Genomic DNA, 16,599 nt, shown 5'->3' with positions numbered 1-16,599 from the left:
AATAATGCCTCATAGCTGCATGAACAGAGCTTTATTTCACTGAGAAAACGTGGATTGAATATTCACAGAAGGAATCCCCCTACAGTGCAAGATCCTCAAGTCACAGATGAAACCGTAGGTTTATTCAAATATCAATCAAATTAAATTTGTTCTTAAGCACTACTTTACCACAGAGATTTAAGACAAGCTAATGGGAGCTGCAACATGGAAATCTTTTCTGGAATCTCATGAAATGAATCTGCAGGTCCTGAGGGAGTTAGAGGATGAAATGGCTAAGCCACTATCCATCATATTTGAGAAGTCATGGCAGTCCGGTGAAGTTCTCACTGACTAGAAAAGGGAAAACATAACCCCCATTTTTAAAAAGGGAAAAAAGGAAAACCTGGGATATTTCAGGCTAGTCAGTCTCACCTTGGTGCTCAGCAAGATCATGAAAAAGACCTCCTAGAAACTATGCTAAGGCACATTGAAAATAAGGAGGTAACTGGTGACAGCCAACATGGCTCCACTAAGGGCAAATCACGCCTGACAAATTTAGTGCCCTTCATGACGGGGTTACAGTGTCGCTGGATAAGGGAAGAGCAACTGATATCACTTACCTGGACTCGTGCAAAGCATTTGACGCTGTCTTGCATGACATCCTTGTGTCTTAACTGGAGAGACGTGGATTTGACGTGTGGACCACTAGGTGGATAAGGAATTGGCTGGATGGTTACACTGAAAGAGTTTTATCTCAGTCAACAAAATAATTAATAGAAATAAAACCAGCAAATCTGTCTCAGTTTCTCAGCAAGTTTCTCCTCTCCCTAACTCAACTTGGACTCAATCTTAAGGGTCTTTTCCAGCTTAAACGATTCTATGGTAAATGGCAAAAAGGACAAGAGGCACAGTTGCAGCAGCCAGTACAGATTTTATCCCAAAGTCACTTTGCAGAAAGTGTAAAGCACTTCAAAACTCTGCTGGTGCCAGAGAATCACCATTAACGTCAGTTTTTAATACATCCATGGTTAATTGAATGAATTTCAGTGTAAAGACGTTAGATATTTGCTCGTTTCCAATTCAAATGTTATTCTGATGAGGTCAGGCCCTAACTGTACAAGGACACTGAGACCTGCAGGATAATGATAAAAACATACCCTGATTTCCTAAGAAAGAACCATAACAACGATTAGCATTTGTATCACACTTAGTGTCAAAGTATCCCCGAGGGCTTTACAAAGCACATCCCTGGGCTCTGCCCCACGGTGGTTATCCAGCAATCCTGGAGCTCAGCAGCACAACTGCTTTATGCACCAGGCCTTCATCCTCCTTCAAAGGCAGCACTGGCAGAGCCAGGCAGATCAGACTGAGTGGTCAGAGGGCAATATTGCTGCATTTATGGAGCAAACAAATCCAACAATTCTGAGGGCTCCTGGGGCTATCTGGCTTTCTCCATGCCTCCTGCAGGAGCGACTTCCTAACCCCTGTCCCTTTGGCAGCACAAAAATATCCCTGCTGGAGCAACTTAAGTCACTCAGGGCCACAGAATGTCCCAGTCCTAATCAGCTTTGGACACCGCTTATTGTGAGAGAAGACAAAATATGACAGGGATGAAGGAAAGAAAACCTGGCTTATCTGTACTGATTTTAGTGGTGTTCTGACAATTCATGTCAACCCAAAAATCTTGGCCGAAATAGTTTTAAATGGTAGCACAAAGTAAAAAGGAAAATGTGATGTCTCACCATACTGAGGGATTAGTTTTGTCAGAACAACGCCTCCTATTGCTGACTTAATGACTTGGCAAAAGCACTGTAAATAAAGGCAACACTGAATCTGCCAATTCCCAGCTTGTCAAGCTCCTCAACAACCAACAAACCACAAAAGTAATTACAGACAGTTAAAATGCAAAGAGCAGGAGGCCATTTTCTAAAAGGCACAATTACTGTGTCCCTAGAGGCTGGATTTAAGTCTACACCCTGAATTAATTTCCATTCATTTCCATCTGAAATTTGTTTGGCTTTCCCAAGATGTAGGTTTGAGGTGTTTTCAATTTATCTGAGACTTCATCATGAAGGAACTTGCAGTGCATACTTCAGTGACATGTTTAAGTCCCTCATCCCCATGACATTTGGCAATAGCCAGCTTTCTGTGAGACAGGCTTCTAATCAGCTCAAAATAAAGACCTTCTTTTCAGTATCGCAATTTACAGTTTTCAGTATCAATGGGTCTTGTTTGTCTCAAAAAACAAACTATTTATTTGCAGGGACATGTTGAGAATCCTATGCACCTGTTGGCTCCAGGGTCTAAAGATGCTCCTGTGAATATTTAATCTTGTTTCCTGTATAAAAATGACACGAATTTTACCACGTGTCCACAAGTTCTTGTATTCCTCAGAATATTTCTTGATTTCTGAATAGAAGCACACACACACATTCAGCATGGAAACAAGTTTGAATCCAGCTACACATAAGTTGTAACAACAACAGAGGGAAACAAATGAAATGGTACAACCCTTTCCCATTGCCCATGCAGTGCAAGAAGTGTTGAGCTTGTGGGAATGCTCTTGTTCTCAGAAAACAAGAGATCATAATCATCCAAAAATTATAAAAGAAAGTAAATAACTATCCTTTTGACTGCTGGCTAGAAAGCCTACGGTGGGAAACACTAGCAGGCAGCAACATCTGTGTGTCCAGTTCCTCTCTGCCCCAGCACAATTCCTGACTCAGCTGTCGTGCTGTGACTGTACTGCTCAGCACTCTGAAAGCTGCTCACTGTTGGGCATTCACACCATTTAACTTTAGGCATTCCCAGTTTGATACCTCACCTCTATATACAGTTACTGAAGGGAGGAAGGTTCCTAAAAGGAGTTCTCTGTATTACCCTCCAGAAGCCTTATTTTCCTTCAGGGAGCCTAGGTTCTTAAGAAATGTTCTAAGAACATCCTCTATTGTTTCACTTTTCTGTCTCTTGGGTAGAATACGCATTGTTCTTTCACAGTAGATAATTTATTCAGAGGAATTTTCCAAGTCAGAGGAGCTACTCTCAGCCCCAGCTGAGCTTCTTAGTAAATTTGCCCTATGCAGGACAGCAAATACAGAGAGGACAAAGCTGAGGAGTGTTCAGCTGCAACAGTAAAGCATAGTCTGAGGCTACACAAACTCCTCAGTCTCACTAGAACAAAAAGAGTTTAAATTTGATGAGGAGGAACTCTTTCGTAAATCTGGGAACAGAAGGTTCCTATGTGTGCCGTACTTTCCTCTATGGTTTCCCAAGGCCACAGAGGAGCCCAGGCAGATGCTGATTTGGAGAAGTCCAGACCATTCCTGCCAGTTGATAACAGGGGCAGGGCTGAGCAGGGCAGCAACCACAGCCATGCTGTTTGCAGCTGCACATGGGAATGCACACACAACACACCGATTGCAGACCCTGACGTGTCATCTACGGAGATAACAAGGTCATTCTCATTAGGAATCACACTGCCAGAGTCACACACCTTCACAGTGTGAACTGCTTTGGGCCCAGACAACGCTGTGGGTCACAACCAAGGTCAGCAAGGTTTTAATGCTTTCCCGTTTCTTACTTCAGTACACAGAAGTAACTAAAGTTCCCATAAGACCTGTTGTTTCCTGACATTCTCAAGACACAACCAGAAATCAAAAATTTCCAGTTGCTGTTCGAGTCCTTGAGGTTAAATCCTCAAGATTTAACTTACTAGAATATATCTGCATACTTCACTAAAAAGCTCCATTAAAGCAAGGTAGATTTGTGTCAGATGAGCATATGACAGCTTCTTTCTTCCCCTTATGCCTCCTTAACACAGACATACCAAGCACCTTTTTGAGAAACTGGTGCTTTGTGTAACACTTATAAAGAACATTGCTAAAAAAGCAGTCTTCATTATTCACAAAAGACTATGTAAGTTACCAGGCTGATATTTCTGTCTTCCAGTGTTATTTTCTGCCAAGAATATACAAGTTAATATGACCTTTTACAGCATCTACCCTTAAGATGCCTCCAAGATACGATGGGATTACAAAATTTGGAATCTGCTGAGGCAGATCAAACATTTCCTATTAGAATGACCTGAAAAATACAGGGTATACCCATGTGTTCCCTAGAAATTCTCATTCAGTAGGTTTCAGCTTTTTTTTCCCTCTCTGTTGATTTGTAGACCCTTAAGCATTTCCCTCTAGATCCCCCAATGTCAGCATAAAAATAATATTCTTGCCTTTCTTAATTACCTTTCTCAGATCTCTTAGAAGCAGCTAATATACCTCTAGGGATCCATAGAGAATAATCTGAAAATGATGAGTTAATAACCTCGTAAGGACAGGCCCTTAAGTGATTGCCCTTCAAAGAAGGACACACTTTAATAACACTGTATATATAATATACTAGGTGCCCATTCTTCTATCTTGCATAACAGAAATAACAACTGCAATCTTTGTAATCCTTTGAAACTAGGTTTGTTTAAACAGTCACAAAACCTGCCCAGAGCACATTGGGGAAGCCAGGGTCAGCAGAACAGTGAATCCCAGGCTCAGTAATTACACACAGCTACTGTATGCAAAGTAGACTTGATGGTAACATTTATTTTTATAGGGCTCCCTCCGTGAGGAGGGTTACAAAATGCTCCATGCAGAGCCAATCACTCACAGTTCAAGCAACCAGGGATGGCACTGAATGAAATCTCATTTCGAAAGGAAAGTAATAGAGATTTTAGTGCTGGAACTTTTAATGGTAATGCACACCAGAGAGAAATAGCACTTAGAAAAATGTACTAATGATACTGTCTTTTCAATAGAGACATCAGAGCAATGATTTCTATGGTGCTTTTGATCCTGGACTCTGAAGGTGAAATTATCTGTTCAGGAGCTGATGCATAAGTTTTTATGAGGCTCTCATTAGCCTCAGCTTGAAACTTTCAGTGGTGCACATGCTTTTGCTAGACACAATTTAGAGGTAAATTCGAGGAAGATGAAGTCTTTTAAAAAACAGCAAACTTCAAAACCAACTATTCCACTCAGGAGGTTTTTTTTATCTGAATGCTCATTAGATAACTCAGAACCATTCTCAAACCCCAAGGAACACTCACCTAGAAGGTCTTATAAAGTATATTGCAGGCAAACACAACTCTGGTTTGTAAAACCAAGTCTAGATAACAAACTTGGTCAACAGGCATGATCCAGGGTACCTTTCTCTGAAATGCTGGGAGACCGACCTGTGGGAAGGGGGAGGGTGGGGGAGGAGGGGAAGAATTCAAGACCACTTCTTAAGATTGTGCAGAAAAACAGATTTTCAGGTGTTTATCCACAGAACCAGGTGCCCGGTTCACAAGGTAAAAGCCTGGTTGTAACTTTACCACCTCAGCAAGCAGGTAAAAGAGTATCAGTGCTCTTTTAAGCCTTAGTCCTGCTTGCAAACATGAAATCTTTGACAAACCTTGTCCTTGTTGACGAAACAAATAAGCTATGTAATGTTGGCTCTAACCTGCAGCAGAAATGTGTGTTTAAATTATACACAGAACAAACTTAAATGCTGTCCATGCTTCAAAGGGTTCTCAAGAAGGTATTTAAAGATTTCTGTGAGCAATTTGCAAAGTGAAAAAATCCAAACCTGTTTCAAAAGTTCTTTGCCTCAGGCAGCAGCTTTATCTCTACATTAAGTTTTCATACACAGAGCTAGAGAGCAGATGTCCAGTGTGAGTAGAGACTTTTCAGTAAAGGTGGTTCAGTCTCTCAGTCATAGGTTTGTGTGAACAGCATGTGCCCTGTTCAACAGAAACATCCAAAGCCCAAAGATCAGGATTGCTTAACCATTTCACATAAAAAAGATGAGGAAGAAATACAGACAATATAGGAGCTCATTGAATAATGCTGTTAACTGGCAAGTCATCTGTCAACCTGCCACTTGGCTACCCGCTGGAGAGCAACACAAATCTGCACATCAGGTGCTGGATCCAAATGACAGCAGGAGGTGACTGGTGTTTAGTGCCCCATGAAATAAACCCAAAGTATTTAAACTTTCAGGACTTACTTTCAAACAGGCCACTGGCCCCTTCCCTTCACAGCAGAGACTGTGTGGCAGCAATCATGTGGCCTGTGATATGTCTCATCGCCAAAAGGCTACTGCCAGCAAGGGTTCTCCCTCTTCAAACCAGCACAGCAGGTTCTCTCTTCTGTGTCTGGAGTTCTGCAGCAGCTCTACCCAAGGCTGCATTAGCACAGACAGCGAGGGTAAGAGAGGAAGTGTAAGCCCTTGCATCGTAACTCTCGGCATTCACAGCTGTGCTATTGCACCAGGGGTAGCTGAACAGGGGAATAACTTCAGAAAGCTGCCAGTCTAGGCAAGGCTATAATGAAGAGACTCTCACCATAGATGTTTTATTATGCAAGAGGCAGCTTATCAGGGCTTGGCTGCCATCACTATCACAGTGATAGGCAGGAACACAGGAGACCTCAGCTGTAATCAGCTTTCCCTTACACTGAAGAATACCACGCAGAGTAAATAAATACAAACCATCCTCTGCTCAGGGCTATCTGACATCTGCTCATGGCAATAATGCTTTTCAAAGACATCCATGATTGCTAGATTTGCCTTTTCTTCCTGTCCATCAACCTGTATTTCTACTAAGCTTAAACAGTAAGGAAGGGGGAAGAGGGATAATAAAAGAAGGGAAAGGGAAGTTTTGAGCTTGAAGGCTGAGCCAATTTCCCTCCAAATGACAGCCCCCATTCATAACACTGAACATCTCTGTGAATACAACACACAAACAGCAGGTATGTACCATTTTACAAGTGGCACACAAAATATGCCAAAAGTTTCAGTTCCATGAACAGAAATTGATATTTAACAAACAAGAAAAGGAGATTCATCTGAGGAGTACTTCCCAGCAGGAAAGGAAATACTTCCAATGGCTTCTCTGGCTCTTCAGACATCTGTTTTCACAGTCCTTTTGTGAAAACCTGAACACCATTTGCTCTGTACTGCACACCATGTTAGCTAAAATTAACACTTTTGCCTTTCAACTTTTTCAACTGGTTGAATTCTGACTTTCCAAGCATCACTTCTGTTTGCAATTTTAACCTGGTATAATGTAGATGGAAATAGTGCAGAGTGTTCCAAGCTGCCTGGCTCTGGAGGAACAGAAAGGATGTAATCTCAGAGGTGGGAAAGGAGAGAAAAAGAAATGCTTTGTTGTAACACACTGCTCCTTGTTCAAAGGGCTCTGCGACAGCTCAAAGTTTTGACAACACAGCTGCATTTATATCTCCTTCTGATGAGAGTTCCATCAGCTCAAACCTGGCATTGTGCCTGACTGGCAATTCATTACTCACTGTAGTGTAGAAGCACTTTTTAAACCATAGCAGTTCCTCTCGAATGTTATCTCTCCTCTCTACCCTGAGCATGCCGAGTAGCTGACGTGCCTAAGTGGAATGTCACCACTGAGCTCTGGGGCTGCATTCCCCAGCTGGTGCAGAGGAACAGCCTGTTTATTCCACACAGGGACCTGAGATCGGTGCTCTAAATTATACTCTCTCCCCATCCACTACAGAGATAGCCAAGATATGTAAAATGAGTAATGAAGGAACAAAAGCATAAAGCAGGGCTCCATTCAAGAATTAATGTGCTCATTTTAACTCAACAAGCTCAATCTTCGTGTTTACAGCCGAAATTTTCTCCTTTAACACAGACAATAAAGGGAGAACACTGCCACTGCTTCCTTCATGGTAAGCAGACAGGTGCATCCTGCTTGTTGGAGGAAAAAAATGAGCCTCCTAATAGGATAATATAGTTTGGATTATATTAGGTACAGAAAAATTGAGATGAGAAAGCCTCAAGGGCATGAATATCAGGAAACGTGGGGCTGATTACTACAAAGTGCTGAGCATCCACAGTTCCTGATGAAGTCACTGGGTATTACATGTGCTTTATAATATGACCACTACTGTCTTTTCACAAATAATGGATGAAAGGTAGGTTTTCATATAACTACACATCCAAGTTTCCTTCACTGAGTATTTTTTAAATATAAATTTTAAAAATATGCAGCTCATAATTCTACACATTTAAACCTCCATGAGTGCACAGAGCAGAACAATTATTTATAATCCATATATAGAATGTAGAAATCATGTAGCACTCAAGGAACACCCACTACTGGATTTTCATACAAAGGAACAACATTACGGATATATTCCTTGAATGAAGATCAATTCTCTTGACCAACATAATGGAAAGAAACTTAGAGCTAATGAAAAGATCAATCAAAGAAAATTCAAAGACTTCCAGGTATTTCTCAAATTAGAGATTAGGGGGAAAGTGCTTTTGTGTCACTGGGACTTCCCAGTGTGTGTCTGAGGGACCAGAGCGCTCCACAGTTCAGCAGGACATGTTCTGACAGTGGATAAACAAAGGATCCTGCAGTACCAGCTGCACCTACCAGTGGGCTTGGCAGCCTGAACTACTATCATTTTAGTGAAAGTGAAGGTACTGCAGTAAAGGAACAAGATAAAAACTTGGCAGCCAAGAGCATTCCTGAAAAACCTTTGCACCTGTGCCAAGGGCGCATCTCTGCTGGTATCATCCCAGACAGGAGCCCAGAGCTAACAGGATGAAGGGCAGGAGCTCTAATAGAAAGTCCATCAATGATACTTTAAGTAACTTGAACTGTGAGCCAAGAAATGAATAAATTATAACATCAAAGTCTGCGCTCATGTAAGTGACAGGTTGCTAAATTAATACTTATTTTATGTTAGGGGAGCTCATTACCTGCAGAAATGTTTATGTGATCTCTAGAAGAAAAAATGCACCTTTTTAAAAAAATTACTGTTATTGGCATTTCTATTGACAGAGGAAAATACAGAACCATACAAAACTGCCCAAATCACAACATAACACTTCAATGTGTTCATCAGCTAATGTTAATCTATAATTGAACACCATGTAGGTACTCAGGAAATCCATTTATCTATATAGATTGTTCCTTCAGGATCAGTGCTTCAGGTTACTTTACATAAGGAAAGACATCTAAGGTCTAGGACACTGTTCAAAAAATAAAAGACATGGATCTTCAGAAATACTCACTAGAACTTTCAAAAAAGACATCTGACAATTAGAATGCTTGATAACTTCAAAAAGAATACACTCACTCAAGATGTCTACCATAGAAAATGTCTGCAAAGACATAAAAGGACTTGATTGACTTTGAAAATCAGTCAAAACTTGTTCAAAACTGTGATCCTGAGGTTTAACCCCAGTCATTACTTTTCCTTACACAGATGGCCCTTCTGTTCAATTGTAAAACAAGTTTGGCAAGGAAAGCAAATATATTTATTCTCTAACAGTTTTTAATATTATTTGCTAACTGTCTCTACTTACCAAATCAAAGTTATGGGGTAAAAAAATTGAGACAAAACCGTGAAAATCACAACTGAAATCAAAAAAAGGAAGACTTGTATCTCCATTAGAGAGGTATTACTGTTACTTCCTCTGAGTCAAAATGTTTTGCTGTGAAGGCCCACAACTCACATCTACTTTTGAAACAAAACCCCAAGTGTGCCCTGGTGATAAGCAAAATATCAGAATGGGTTCAGTGTTAGGTTCAAATAAAAAGCACGGGGCAATAGCACAGCACTGGCACAATCCAGGACAGAGAGAAATGCTCTGCAACACGGTAGTAGTCTTTATATTTATTGAAAAACACATTTCTTTGCAATACTACACTGTAAGCCAATTGTTATCTTCCTCAAAGACTCATAATCTCACAAGTATTCGTTTCCTCCAGTGGCCCCAGTTGTTCGTATGGATTTTCACACATACAGTACTTTCTCTATTTTGTAAGAAGTTGGAGATGAAAAGTCTTTTGAAACCTTTTCACTGCCAGAAAAAGATGAGAGCATGAGCTTGGCAACATACAGAAGGAAAAAAACCCTTGTTTGAGGACACAGAGAATCATGTCCATGTGTGACAGAGACTTTATTAATGGCAACACACAGGTTATTCCTGTGCAGCTGAGGAGAGAGTGCTCCAGTGTGAGCACACACATGGTAATTGGGAAGAGCATTTCCTAGCACATCAGCCAGCTCTGGCTGTGAATTGTGAGTTGCTTGTTATGATGGATGGTTCAGGCTCACTAAGACAAGCACATGAGGTGGCCAACCCTACCTGGAGATCATCTGAGCAACTATCCCAAGTCATATGTCTCCTGCCACGAAAAAGAACTGGAGCAACCGATCTTCTGCACCTTCTCTTGGATTAAGATTTCAATAAAACTTAATGAAAACAGTTTTCCAGTGTAAGCAAAGAGATGATACCAAATCACTACCTGCTTCACAGATCTGCTGAAAATTTGGGGATAAGGACTGATAAGCAGATAGACTTTATTTTCCTTATTAGCAGAAATAGGAAACAAGGCAAATTGGAAACGTGATATGCCTTAAAAGGGAATCATGTTTTGAAGGCCTCAAGGACAGGCTCCACGAGAGCACTCAGAATTGGCACTCTGAGCTAACTCAAATCATTACTTTGCTCTGAAAACCAAAACTGCTGTGCTTTACCATAAAAATGTTAAAATACCACACAGTCTGCAGAACAAAGCCAAAGCATGTCAGCAAATCTCTTACCTCCTTTACAACTCCTCCTTCAGCATTTCAAAAATTAACTGCTTATCCCAGCTTTATCTAAAGGAGACACGACATTTCATGAGACTTATTCATATTCTGATATGTCTAACTAATAGGAGACTTCTAGAAAATACTGTTTATAATAGGAATGATAGTGTGCATCTGCTCCCTGCCCCACTTCTGCTTTGCAGTGTTTTCAATAAAAGACTACATCTGAATTTGACTTCCTACTTCCACTGGTCTCCTTGGTACTCAGAGAGCCAAAGTCACCACTGAAATCTTGGCAGAGGCTAAGCTTTAATTCGCCAGTAATGCAACCCATTAGAATTGCAGATAAACTGTTTAAATGCCGGATATGTTTATGCAAGTTGTATATGAGAACCTGTCATTGACTTATCCTGGAACAAAACAGAGACTTTCAGAAAGCTACTAATGTTCAGTTCAGCAACACAACACCTGTGAGTGAGAGCAAATGCTACTTTTACAAACATTCTTCCATACCCTGAAGAGAATACAAATTACTGGTATGAAGAATTTTTACTATTTACTGTTCTTTCATTTCTTGACTTCACAAAAGCATTAATTCATTGATTTTTTAAAGTTAAAACTACTGATGAAAGAGTATCACCCTGTACTATAAAGTGCTGTCTGCTGCCCTCCAAAGGCACTGCTCCAAATTAAAAGATGATTCAACTCTCTAAGGTGACCTTGTGAAATAACAGTCGTGTGTTTACTTTCTCTGCCTTCCAAATCAACCTTGCTCAATTTGGAAGTGAAGAAATTAAGGTTTTCCTAATTGCCAGCCCTGAAAACTCAAAGTTTTCTGAGACTCCAATTGAGTCCTTCAAGCTTGTGCATCAGCAGGAACAATAAATATAGGGAAATAGTTAATGGTTCTCAAAGAAGAGAGCAAATAGTTAATAATCCTGGGAGCTACCTGCAAGCAGGATGGACTCCAGCTCACTCATTCACAGCTGTGCTGAATCTGCAAGGCTCACAAATAAAAAGCAATAAAAGTTTATTTTTGTCACCAAAACGATGTCATAATTCATAACCCACAAATACTTCAGAGTTGCTCTGCAAGAAAGTGGCTGATCTACACCTTAATTTCACAGAGCAGTAAACCAAAGGTTTTCTCTGCCTTTTTTCTGAAATGGTACCCTTTATAGCAGATATATATTAGCATGGGCAGCAGCTCAAAAAGTCCTCCCTGGGATGTGGGACTGGTTGGTTTTACTTTAATAGAGTTCCAACATGATCCCAGACAGTTGGCTTCAGTCATGGCTGATGGATTTGACTCCCTGTACTTGAGGAAAACCTTAAATTCCTCTCCAGAGCAAAAGACTAACTTACATTCCCAGCAGGCTCACAAAGGATCACCAAGAACAAGCATTCTTCCACCTAAGAAAACAGAGTTCGAGCAGGGCACTGGGTCACTAGTTAATCTCCTGTTGAGACAGGAGAAGAAGCAGAGTTGTCAAACTGCTTTTCTGCCACTGAGGCTCAAAGCTTTGGCCACCACAAACTGGCCCTGATAGAACTTGGCTGAAACTGCCAGCTTGGAAATTGAGCACTGGTTGGATCGCACTCCCAAACACTGTTAGGAATCACGAGCAGTGCTTCCAGGACAACTTGCAGCACCTGCTGGATGATGGTAGCAGCTATTGCCCAGAATGAAACATCTCTAAATTGCAGCCATTTCCTGCCTACACATCAGAAGTCACAGGACTATATCTTCCATGATGTCACTTTTGTCCCATGCTGCTCCTTGCAGCAGAAGACAAGCTTCCCTTCACAGTTTAGAGGCAGACATCAGAAAAGTCTGCTGCCAAGTGGAAATTAAAGCTGTAGTAACCATTAAGCTGAGAAAACTGCGTTAATTTTAGGAGATAAATATGGCAATGCTTATTCCACCTTCTTCTATACAAGACTCCTTTAGGTACCCCTGAGAAGATGCATGTTTCTTTCTCACACATTTACTCTTCCACATTCAAATACAACCCTTGCCTGATTCCAAACGGGTGTTTGAATCAATGGCCTATGGTGCTTTCTGAGACTGATCATCTTTAACCCAGCCTACTCAACAGGGAACACACTCTACATTTCCATGTGCTGCATAGATCTATTCTTTTGGTTTGTTTTTTTTTTTATGCAAATGTCTGAAATGAAAGGTCACATACAATGCACCATATAGAGCAAAACAAGATATCTCAGCTCTACTTTTTTTTTCATTTTGGTATCTAGAACCAAGTCCACACACACCTTTTTTTTTAATGTAACCAACGATCTGCACAACTTTACAGAAGGATACCAAAAATGAACTAACTAAATCAGCACTGATTACTTTTGCATGGAATCCTTCTAAGCCCAGGTGCAAGTCAGAAGCAGATGTGGTCATCCATTTTCTCTTTATTTTCAGGTAAGCAGGCCTATCTGTCTAACTTTATTCACCACCCTCAGGAGGTATTCCTGCTGCCATGGTTTTAGGATGCCAAAAGGTAGGTTCTGTGAAGAGATTAATTTCCATTCAGATACAAGAGAGAAATAAGTTCTCCTGGAGGGTAGTTCACAGCAAGACCTATAACTAGGCCCTCAGAGTATCACTTCTGATAAAGCTCTTTACCCCCACTGAGGAACCAGAGAGAGGAGAAAGACTGACTTCTTAAATCATGTCGCTTAAATCAGGCAACTTCAGTATTTTCTCATGGCTGAAATGGAACATTTTGGGTTTTGAAGCTTTTCCTGATTTTTTTTGTACTTGAATTCAATCAAACCCAGTCTATTTGCATGAAAAGCCCGTTTGGAAATAACTAGCTAGAAGTGCCAAATTGCCAGCCCTGGAGGTGAAGCATTTTTTATGAGCAGTATGGAGTTCTCACGAGCAGAGGGAAAGGATATCTGTCAGCACAGTCACTTTCAGTACCCTTCATACATGCCTGGCACATAAAGACCACCAAAAGTGATGGTAGGGAAGGATTGTTCTCAAACCCCTTGGAAATTGTACAATCTTTGCTAAAAATGCTAAATAGCTTTAAGTGTGTATCAACATGCACTGTCCTTTATTAGGAACTCTTAAAAAATATTTTGATTCATTTCCCATTGAATTTTAACTGGTAATTAGCTTTATGAAGATCATGAGGTGTGTAATGTGTAATGCAACTTCCATCTATTTCCATCCTGAAATGAATCAGAAAAATGGGGAACTTAATGGTAGAAACTTCTTGTGACTCATGGTGGGTTTATGAGTTGTCAGAATGAAGAATAAATGCAGTAGCTTAATGGGAAAATATAACAGCCATTATGTACATGACAATAGCCCAGGTGCAGTTTCAGAGTTGAGAATATCCTCATCCAGCAAAAGCAATTAAATACATGCTTAACTTTAAGTAATCCCACTGGAATCTACAACATCTAAAAAGTAAGCAGTAATCATGAAGCAAAATGTTACTCCTCATTCTGAAAGAATATTTACATAACTGAATGTCCTAACTGAGGCAAAAGAAGAATTGCATGGTGAATTTCTCACTCTTGAAATTATTTACCAAAACTTTGAGATATTAGTTTAAGTGTGTGTGTGTATGTATCTGTGTGAAAGAGGACAAAAAAATACCTTGTTTTCATTTGGAACCCATGTTGGAAACACCAGAGTTTCTGGAAAGTGAAGCATGGATTACAAGAGACCTCTGAATGCCAACAAAATGAGTGGTAAAAAAAATATTTTGCAGTTATCCTTTTCAAGCACATTCCTAATTCTGATTCTAAGTGACCTTAAAGTCCTTAAAGTCCACCCTCTGACACCCTTGGCTATTTCTCATATATCACCTCTGAGAGACAGTTGTTTTGTTGTATATGATCCTGTTCAGCTGTGGTTTGCTACAACATTTTCTCATAGCACAGCCAAGTTAAACACCAAGCATCTCTTATGCTCTTCTGTGATAGAATTACTGGATGAAGTACTGGGGACACAGTGTGTGGACATCTTATTTAAACAACGGTTGAGGGAAGAGCCCCATGACGGATGAGGTGTTCAGAGGACTAGGTTCCCTAATAACTCACTAAACCCAAACAGCTCATGACTTTTTTTTTTCCTCACAGAGCCCAGAAAACCAACCATAATTCTGTCTTTCAATTGCTTTGAGAATGAACCACTGGGGGGCTGATAAAGAGTGGAAAGTTTGCATTTCTCTTACAGGAGTGTTCTGATAATAGCAAGTGTAGAGAATACCTAGGATGATAGAAAGGCTTCTAGTCTGCTTATATGAGATGATTACAGGCAGCATTTTGTATGCACTTAGCAGAGCATTCACCCAGGCAGTCAGGGTTGGTGACAACAGATCAGAGACCATTCTTTTCCCTGCTGTTTGTGCACAGCCAAGGTCAGGCCTATAGCACAGTGTCCACTTGGACTACACAGTAACAACATCTACATCCCTGCAAAGCCCATACCTTGTGCTCTGCAGCACAAAACTCCTCCCTGGTGCACCTGGGCAGCCAACAATGGTGCTTCTAACCCAGTGACAACAGTGAGCAGGGGCAGCCCCACCAGCACTCTGAAGCACAGGACAACACTGCCATTATTCAGAAATGACATTTACGATTGCAAACTGAGAATCAGACTTGTGTAGATTCTAATGAGTCATAAATCAGATCCAGAGTGGCACAGTCACATGCTATCACATGGCTTGATCTTGCAGGTAGTCATAGCAAGTTCAGGACCCTTGCTGCTGTCCCCATCTGTCCAGGCAATCAAAAACTCCTCTTTGAAAATAAAGTGACTACTGTTTGATAACTTGCTTAGCATTTTGATTTCCTAGGAATCTCCTGCAAATAAAAAAAGATACAGGACAGCCACCTTAAAGACAGGGGTGCTTAGAATTAAGGATCCTCACGTGTGTCAGACCTGTGTTCCACTAACAGCAACACACATCTTGGGGCCTTCCCCCACCTCACTCTTTTATGATATTTTAAAAGGTACCAAGTCTGTTAATTAGTGTTGATGAAACAATGCAAACTAGCTGAAAGTAGCTTTTCTGCCACTGATCACTGACAAGCTAATAGGCCTGACATTTCCTTCAGCACACCATTCCTTTGATTAATGCAGCTCCACAACTATTTTTTTGAAAATTTGTATAATACTCTCCCATGACAGGAACTGATTTATAAATATAAGACAAAGATTAAGAAGAGGTGGACTTTCAGCACGGGGAAAAAAAGTTATAATGAGGTTCATAGTCACAGTCAGGGAGGTTGTTATACTGACTGTGAATCTTGGGCAGTTTATTACTGACTTAGGTAATAGCAAGGATCTCTTAAAAGGCAGAGGGGGTCAGCAGCAATTTCCTGTGATAGGGACCTGTTGCTAAAAATTCTCAGAGGACAGGAGAAGCATTTCATTTGTGGCAGGCCACATGCAGCAATTCTTATTAACTGGACTATGAGAAGATAGTATGGCAGATCCCTTGTGGGAACTAAGGCAGGCAGAAAGCAGCAGGCAGTGCTGCACAGAATGCCTCAGGATCACAAGCCAGTGTTCCCCTAATGCATCCTTACTCCCTCTTCCCTCCTGTGTACTGCCATGTTTTCTCCCTCCCATCTTTTTCTCTCCCACCCCTGCCAAATGCTGGGGTCCTGTAAGACCAGAGGTCCCTCTCTTTCTGATAGTTAAACTAGGTCTTCAAAAATGACCCCAGCTCTCTCTAAACCAAACTTCATTGCCATACAAACCATGTCTTTATGAGCTGTATATTCACACCCCATTTTGTCCTACTGCTTTCCCTCCAATGGCAAAGTGGGAGGAAAACCACTGACCTACCCACGGCAGTCATGCTACAACTCACGCCCTGATCAGGGTTGTGCCTCCTTACCCTCCCTGCTGAAGATCTTTTCTCCCTTTTTTCTCTTGCCTGTCTGACTCAGGCTTAGCACAGAAAGGTGTATGAAGGCTGCCTCCTCGACTGATCCCTTGAACAAGCTCACAGCGCTCTCTTATGTGAGA

The sequence above is a fragment of the Neopelma chrysocephalum genome, unplaced genomic scaffold (genome assembly GCF_003984885.1).
Source record: "Neopelma chrysocephalum unplaced genomic scaffold, ASM398488v2 Primary Assembly neopelma1_96, whole genome shotgun sequence".
Classification (NCBI taxonomy): Eukaryota; Metazoa; Chordata; class Aves; order Passeriformes; family Pipridae; genus Neopelma; species Neopelma chrysocephalum.
This window is presented reverse-complemented; position numbering follows the sequence as displayed.